Genomic DNA, 8116 nt, shown 5'->3' on the forward strand with positions numbered 1-8116 from the left:
ATTGGAATTTCATCAGAAGTTTTATCCTATTCATCTTGTTCATCGTGATCGTAATTATATATATAATTTTTGGCCTCACGAAAGTGAAAGTATCGCTCAAGCTTGGGGGAGGCTTAATTCAATGTTATATTTATGCCCCAATCATGAGCTCTCAAGAGAAATTATTATTCAAAAAATTTATGCTCGACTTTCTCTCGATAATCGCTCCATGCTTGATACTTCTTGTACTGGCTCCTTTATGATGAAGACTATTGAATTCAAATGGGATTTATTGGAAAGAATTAAATGCAAGTCTGAAGATTGGGATCTCGATGAAGGTAAGGAGTTAGGTATAATACCTAAGTTTGATTGTATTAAATCTTTTATGGATACCGATGCTTTCCATGAATTTAGCACTAAATATGGACTTGACTCTGAGATAGTAGCTTCTTTCTGTGAATCCTTTACTACTCATGTTGATCTCCCTAAGGAGAAGTGGTTTAAATATAATCCTCCAATTGAAGTAAAAGTAGTTGCACCTGTTAAAGTTGAAGAAAAGACTACCTATCTATCTATCTATCTATATCTATATCTATACCTATACTAATCACAGACTCCCCAAAAATTACTATGTTAATCAGAAATTAGGAGCCGTTTATCTTATGTGGGACCGAGTTATTACAGTGTAGATCTTTCGCTAACTCCCTTAATCAGAAATTCCAAGAAAAATGTAAGCTGTCGCTCTACCTCTCTCCCAATCTCACGATTCTCTCCTTATAGGTCAAACCTAGGTTATATGCATCCTAAACAAAACTAGGCGTCTTTTTCCCCGTAGCCTCTCTGTCTTGTAGATGCCACTGCCACATCATCTGATTCGGGCTGCCGTCTCCACCTTCTGCCTCCGCAAGCCTCCTCGGCAAACCGTAGCTGCGGTTCCGACCATCGCCTTGACCTTTTGCCTCCATAAACGCCTCCTCAACGAACCCTAGCCGTAGTTCCGGCCGCCGCCTCAACCTTCTGCCTCTGCCAGCGCCTCCTCGATGAACCCTAGCGGCAGCTCCATCCTCTGGTGTGGAAATCCAGCGGTCATTGGGATCATCTTCGTGGCTCCTCCGACCTGCAGTGCACCCTATGTGTGGTCTCTCTATCTCCTCATGCTCCCGTTGGGCTTGGTTACTACCGGTCCGTGCTATGCCCCCCTGCCACCAATACGGTTTTGACCGAACCACGTCGACGGAACAGGAATGTACTCCACCCCCTAACTATCTTATTTCTGCTTTGTGTTGGAGCATTTCTTCTTGGGCTTAAATTTCCTAGGTACATAAGCCATGGTTCTGGTGGGAGGAATAGCCTATGTTTAATGAGGTATTCTAGCGTTAGTGCTAAAATATGATGCAAATTGTACTTGCTCAGTATCTCCCAAAATTCTTTCCATTAGTACATCCTCCATGTGTGCTACAATTTGGTCTGGTCCGACTGCTACCCATGTGTCGTGCTGCCTAGATATGCTCATCAGCGAAGCTGTGAATACAAACAAATCTTCAATTTACTCTGGGCTCAATTGAACCCACACTCTATTGATTCAGAATTATGCAACCTTAATTCAATGTTGTTTTATCTATTCTGTGAATTTTCTGTTCTTAAGCATGATTTATTGTATATGGATCACATACCCCTTACGCATCTTTTTTCCTTGAGTTTTTCATTCTGCAGGCCATATATGCAGATAAGGTAATTTTCTTATGTCGGAAGATGAACCATGTGTAGATTGTATAAAAAAAGCATGATTTGTTCTCCACTATTTTGAAATTTCCCGGTGGCCGTGTCTTGGTATGTTGATTCCATGGTAATGCACAAATTTTCATTTTCTGCAATATTATACTTTGGCTGGGTAGTCTAATCGGATAACGCCAAGTCAATCCTATGTTTAGACATAATTAAGTGGGTGCCTGTTCTGTAAAGGAGCAATCTTATTTCTGCTTTGTGTTGGAGCGAATCTTCTTGGGCTTAAATTTCCTATGTACATAAGCCATGGTTCTAGTGGGAGGAATAGCCTATGTTTAATGAGGTATTCTAGCGTTAGTGCTAAAATATGATGCAAATTGTACGTGCTCGGTATCTCCCAAAATTCTTTCCATTAGTACATCCTCCATGTGTGCTACAATTTGGTCTGGTCCGACTGCTACACATGTGTCGTGCTACCTAGATATGCTCATCAGTGAAGCTGTGAATACAAACAAATCTTCAATTTACTCTGGGCTCAATTGAATCCACACTCTGTTGATTCAGAATTATGCAACCTTAATTCAATGTTGTTTTTATCTATTCTGTGAATTTTCTATTCTTAAGCATGATTTATTGTATATGGATCACATACCCCTTACGCATCTTTTTTTCCTTGAGTTTTTCATTCTGTAGGCCATATATGCAGATAAGGTAATTTTCTTGTGTCGGAAGATGAACCATGTGTAGATTGTATATAAAAAACCATGATTTGTTCTCCACTATTTTGAAATTTCCCGGTGGCCGTGTCTTGGTACGTTGATTCCATGGTAATCATTTTCTGCAATATTATACTTTGGCTGGGTAGTCTAATCGGATAACGCCAAGTCAATCCTACATTTAGACATAATTAAGTGGGTGCCTGTTCTGTAAAGGAGCAATTGGCGTCTGATTCTTGAAAAGTAGGACAAACAGTAAATGTACAAGGCAAAAAAATGATCATAGAAGGGAGTATTTTGAACCAAATATACTGATATTATACATAGTATAGCATCACCCATTAAATTCACTTAAATAGAGGTATGAGTACCATTAGTATTTACTTCTAGGGCTACCTCATAATTGCATGCGCGTTCTATGACTGCAAACACTATTATGGACACCTGAATCCCTCAGTGGCCATCCTATCTTAGCTTTCCTTTTTGGAGATTCTAATTTGCTCTCCGCACTATAGTTTCAGGTGTCCAGGTTGCTTGGCATATAATTCGATGTCCATTCTATTCAATTTTGAGAAGAAACAAAGATCTTCTATTGGATAGGTGAATTTGAGTGTGCTAATTTAATTTGGCAATTAGTGAAAACTAAATTGAGACATGGTGCAAGTGGGGACAATGTTTTCTGTTATCCAAATAAATATTTGATCATTGGTACAATCATGATAGAAAACTTACTACCATATGTTGCAATTTCATTCTCCAACCTCCTTCCAAGAGATCTGCTAAATATTATAACGAATTGATGGTGTTTATGTGTTATATACACAAAGTAAAGGCGATAGCAAAACTGTTGAGTTGAGCTAAAAGTTTGTTTCCAGTAGCACTTTCAAAAAGATACAAAATTCTAAGATAAATGAACCATTTTAATCGTCATCACGGATATTCAGAAGGAAAAAAAGGTACTTTCTTGCATTCTAGCTGAAAGGTATTCTTGCAAGCATACCATGATACAAGTTTAACACATGATTTCTTTACAATTTATTTGTTAGCTTGATGTGGAATACACTAAGAAATTAGCAAGTTTATCTCATACTACCATTCTATGAGAACAAACCCTTTAAGTTCAAAACTATTCACTTATTTTCGTGTATTCTGTCATTCCAAAAATCTTTTTAAAATTTAGCTTCCAGCAAGAGCATGCTGCAAATTTAGCGCATTAGCCAGTTGATAGAAGTTGGAATAAGAGTGTTATTTGTTGAGCTCACCTGCAAGAGCCGACGTTTAATATTTTCATCTTATGATTGTGATGTTGTTCGTGGATAACTGATTACGCAGCAATTGTTCATCATGTATTGCTATGCACTTTGGGCACACTGCATTTGGAACCTTTTTTCATAAATATGATTAACAATTCAACATGATGGTCGACATGATTTTATGATTAGTTATTAGCATTGTAATTTTTTTCTCATGGTCTGCAGATTGTCCAATTTAATCTACGGATTAGGAAGCATACATTTGTCTCTGTTAGTTCTGATTATTTGTAGGTACGAGTAACATACATGCGAATCTTTTTTTCAGTCTAATCTTTACATCTCCGAACGATTGTCTATTCCGCTTCTAATCACGATGATGTCAAAAAACAGTGTGCAAGTGTGTGTGCACTGGGGAAGGAATATTATAACATAGTAAGTAAACAGGAACGTGCTATTTCATCCTATGAAAGAGGCAGTTTACGGAGCTCTGACTGCGTGTATGTTTGAATATATGTGCAGTTTAATATACATGCATGCTTACACATCTGATCTATCTATCACGACAAGATGTGGTCAACTTTGGACAACGTTGTTACTTCTAATGGAATAGGTACATGTTGGACTAGCTCCTTTTGTATGCTCTTACTGTTAAGCTACTAATTATTCCATAGAATTTATCTCATCATCTGCTACATAGAATTCATGAATTGGCGTAAAACTTATATATGGTTACGTGCAAGATTAAGGTCTCAACACGATGTTTGTAGGCCCAGCATGTAAATATGTTCTATAATTTTATATGAATCATTGGTTTTTATTCATCAGGTTTTCTTTGCGTACCTACTAATCGATGTTTGCATGATTGGTTATATTGGGGAAATGTTACTCAAACATATGAATTTATTTAATTATTTCAAAGAGGGGCTATCCCAGGCCTCTGCAACATATGATGCACACATCCATTTTATTAAGCATAAACATATTAATTTATTGTTGTGGTATATTACTTCATATTATTATCAGTCAATTAGTATTAATACCACTAGCTCATGATGGATATAGTTTACATCATGAACATCAGTGCATCAAGATAGTAATGAGTTTGATGTATTGTATTTCATAGTTTTCTTTTAGTTGATCTCAGCATGATCTAATAAGGAAACTCATTTAGTCTAACATGTAAAATGCAAGAAGGCACAAAAACTCATTTTTTGCACTTAACTTCCCAAATATCAGAAGTTTGACATGTGAAACACTCACAAAAAACTCTCCTACTAGCACAGATCATATCTTAGCAAAGAACCAGTAGCAACATCAGCACCATTTAGTGTGGTGATGACATGTATGTATCCATTGATATGGTTGACACTAACTGCAGTTAATTGTTCCTCCACATTATATATGTACCAATGTGACTATAGTTTAAAATAGATGAAGTTCGTGAACATCATATTTCGTATAGGCTTCATGGCGATTTACAACATTTCTATATTTATCGTGTGTTTGGCTGTTATTTTCTGAAAGATGGTAGAATTGTCTATCAGATCTTTCTCTTTCTCTCCATGATACATGATTTGGTTGATTGTTTGACTAAAGGATTTATAGGAAGAAAATGATTTAAGGTGGGGCCTGTCATTCGTTCCAAATTGTATAACTTGGTATCTTCCAGTGAATGGATAATGAAACAATAGATGTAAGAATACAGATGTGTATATATAAGCATAATTTTTGAATTTATATTTGATCTCATAGGTTATTACTTATCTTGATATCTGCCTGAATTGGTGCTATGCCGGTAAAATTTGATGTAAATTTCTATTCCCTTCTATTCACTGAGGGGCTTACTTGGTAGGTCATTCATTTGAAATATGCCTTGGGTTAAGCATTCAAATTGTGTTTGTTTGTAGGTTCATCGATGGTAGCAGTGCGAAAATAATAGTTGAAAATAACTACTCCATTTTAGATGTCATTGCAGTTCAAATGATTTAGTCTGCACTAACATGGAGAATAGTTAGGCCTCAAATTTAATTGCGGAAGTAACTACATGTGCTTCACGGGCCTTAGTATCATTTCATATTTGGGACGGCAATTTCAGGCCAGCTGCTCCTTCTATGAGGTCTATCATAAGAAGAGTATGTCGATTGGATGTACCACCTCCTTTTGGGTTTACCATAGACTAGACAAGTAGTATAGGTTACCATCGATTGTACAAGCAATATATGACCCACTAAAATTGGTCAAAAGTTATTTTATATCCCATAAATCATTTGCATTCATAAAAAATAGGCATGGTCTGCAGAAAAATAATTGACCTCTACAAATAATTGAAGGATAACATTCTTCATACAAAGTATCGCTCTATTGTTATTGAATTTTATCATCGACGTGTTTGTTCGTTTCTCACTTTTCCTTTATTAATTTATATTTTTACAATGGCCAACCAATGCTGATGAAACATTTGTTTAAGTTTTTCAACAAAATTGAGGCGCCCTGGGTTGAACTCATTTGGGATACATACTATGGTTCTTCGGCACCCCAAGCCACTGAGGCCTGCGCCTCTTTCTGGTGGCGCGATGTGTTTAAATTATATGACAAATTTTGTCAGCTTTCTGTCCCTAAGGTTCATTCTGGTGAAGCTGTGCTTTTCTGGCTTGATCATTGGCAACTCCAGGGAAGAAATACTCCCATGAAAGATCGTTTCCCCTGATTGTACCCTTTCGTGTTGGATGACATGCTTACAGTCAAAGCCTCGATGATCTACCATCCATGGTTAGTAACCTGCTGTTGGAAATATGCCCTAGAGGCAATAATAAAATAGTTATTATTATATTTCTTTGTTCATGATAATTGTCTATTGTTCATGCTATAATTGTGTTATCCGGAAATCGTAATACATGTGTGAATACATAGACCACAACACGTCCCTAGTGAGCCTCTAGTTGACTAGCTCGTTGATCAAAAGATGGTCATGGTTTCCTGACTATGGACATTGGATGTCATTGATAAAGGGATCACATCATTAGGAGAATGATGTGATGGACAAGACCCAATCCTAAGCATAGCTCAAAGATCGTGTAGTTCGTTTGCTGTAGCTTTTCCGAATGTCAAGTATCATTTCCTTAGACCATGAGATTGTGCAACTCCCGAATACCGTAGGAGTGCCTTGGGTGTGCCAAACATCACAACGTAACTGGGTGACTATAAAGGTACATTACAGGTATCTCCGAAAGTATCTGTTGGGTTGGCACGAATCGAGACTGGGATTTGTCACTCCGTATGACGGAGAGGTATCTCTGGGCCCACTCGGTAATGCATCATCATAATGAGCTCAATGTGACCAAGTGGTTGATCACGGGATCATGCATTACGGCACGAGTAAAGTGACTTGCCGGTAACGAGATTGAACGAGGTATTGGGATACCGACGACCGAGTCTCGGGCAAGTAACGTACCGATTGACAAAGGAAGTTGTATACGGATTGATTATATCCTCGACATCGTGGTTCATCCGATGAGATCATCGTGGAGCATGTGGGAGCCAACATGGGTATCCAGATCCCGCTGTTGGTTATTGACCGGAGAGGCGTCTCGGTCATGTCTGCATGTCTCCAGAACCCGTAGGGTCTACACACTTAAGGTTCGGTGACGCTAGGGTTGTAGAGATATTAGTATGCAGTAACCCGAAAGTTGTTCGGAGTCCCGGATGAGATCCCGGACGTCACGAGGAGTTCCGGATTGGTTCGGAGGTAAAGATTTATATATGGGAAGTCCAGTTTTGGCCATCGGGAAGGTTTCGGGGGTTACCGGTATTATACCGGGACCACCGAAAGGGTCCCGGGGGTCCACCGGGTGGGGCCACCTATCCCGGAGGGCCCCATGGGCTGAATTGGGTGGGAACCAGCCCTTAGTGGGCTGGTGCACCCCCCCTTGGGCCTGCCCTACGCCTAGGGTTGGGAAACCCTAGGGGTGGGGCGCCCCCCACTTGGCTTGGGGGGGGAAGCCACCCTTGGCCGCCGCCACCTAGGAGTTCCATCTCCCTAGGGCCGGCGCCCCCCCAAGGCCCATATATAAAGAAGGGGGAAGGGAGGGCAGCCGACCCCTTGTTCTTGGTGCCTCCCTCTCCCTCCGTAACACCTCTCCTCCCCGCTTGCGCTTGGCGAAGCCCTGTCGGGATCCTGCTGCATCCACCACCATGCCGTCGTGCTGCTGGATCTTCATCAACCTCTCCTTCCCCCTTGCTGGATCTAGAAGGAGGAGACGTCTTCCTAACCGTAGGTGTGTTGAACGCGGAGGTGCCGTCCGTTCGGCACTAGGTTATCGGTGATTTGAATCATGTCGAGTACGACTCCATCAACCCCGTTCTCTTGAACGCTTCCGCACGCGATCTACAAGGGTATGTAGATGCACTCCTCTCTCCCTCTTTGCTAGATGACTCCATAGATTG

The 8116-nt window shown here is 39.9% G+C and overlaps 1 long non-coding RNA gene across 2 annotated transcripts; it reads left to right on the top strand.

Moving 5' to 3' along the window:
- Positions 1 to 787: 787 nt before the first annotated feature.
- On the top strand, positions 788 to 5925 carry LOC147980275 (uncharacterized). 2 transcript variants are annotated; one of them, XR_015619196.1, is made up of 3 exons: positions 788 to 4105; positions 4193 to 4283; positions 5581 to 5925. It is a non-coding gene; the product is annotated as an uncharacterized LOC147980275 (long non-coding RNA). The 2 variants fall into 2 exon arrangements; XR_015619195.1 differs by having other exon boundaries at positions 4193 to 5925.
- Positions 5926 to 8116: the final 2191 nt, after the last annotated feature.

The sequence above is a fragment of the Triticum urartu genome, chromosome 3A (genome assembly GCF_056163025.1).
Source record: "Triticum urartu cultivar PI428250 chromosome 3A, HENAU_Tu73, whole genome shotgun sequence".
NCBI lineage: Eukaryota > Viridiplantae > Streptophyta > Magnoliopsida > Poales > Poaceae > Triticum > Triticum urartu.